At 36.2% G+C, this 738-nt stretch overlaps 1 protein-coding gene across 1 annotated transcript in view; it reads left to right on the forward strand.

Moving 5' to 3' along the window:
* Window positions 1-89: 89 nt before the first annotated feature.
* LOC119581886 (ileal sodium/bile acid cotransporter-like) overlaps window positions 90-738 on the forward strand; it is a 26,095-nt gene continuing 25,446 nt past the window's right edge. The window contains exon 1 of the mRNA XM_037930046.1: window positions 90-167. The gene's annotated coding sequence lies outside the window, so the exon portion shown is untranslated. The remainder of the gene's footprint in view (window positions 168-738) is intronic.

Below are 738 nucleotides of genomic sequence, written 5' to 3' on the forward strand. Positions count from 1 at the left end.
TCACGGAAGAACGAAAAATACCCCCTCAGATTTTTATCGGTGTTTCGTAATGTTGACACTGGAACGGGTATTTCGGCCATGCCTTACCTGAGTCCTAAGTTAGCACATGGGCGATACTGAGCCTTCAGTTGTCTCGAGGCATCTGTTGGGAAAGGAGTCTACCCAAGGTACTGTCGCAGCTTACCTAGATATGTATGTTTTAATTTTGATGTTAGGATTTCCCCCCCTTTCTTCATTTTTTCAGTGAGTGGCGAAAATTGGAACATTTTGTGACTTTTTATCCAAGTTCTAGAAAAATAAATAGAGAATGACAGATTCATTGTTGACCTAGTGATGATTTGTATGTATTAGTTATGCATTACCTAAATTAATTTTTATTTCGTTTGGAAACCATTAAAGTTTTCAAACTAAAACTTCAATTCACTAAAATATACGATTTTCTAGAGTCGTTTTCACCTCTCTTACAGTCGTACAGATAATAGATGTAATTACAGCTTTCCTCAGAAAGCTGTAAGGGTCGTATGTTTGGGGTTGTTCAGTGATTTTTTAAGATAAGAATACCAGCTATATTGCATGATTACAACATATAAGAACGTAAACATGGTATGTGTGCTTTCGCATAAGTGCTTTTATGCATGAGTGATTGTATTCATATTCACGATTGCTTGGAATTGTTTAGGTGTAAAGGGAAGGTCGCGGAATTGTGTAAAAACGTTTATTTAGAAACACGTTTTGGTT

The sequence above is a fragment of the Penaeus monodon genome, chromosome 15, assembly GCF_015228065.2.
Source record: "Penaeus monodon isolate SGIC_2016 chromosome 15, NSTDA_Pmon_1, whole genome shotgun sequence".
NCBI lineage: Eukaryota > Metazoa > Arthropoda > Malacostraca > Decapoda > Penaeidae > Penaeus > Penaeus monodon.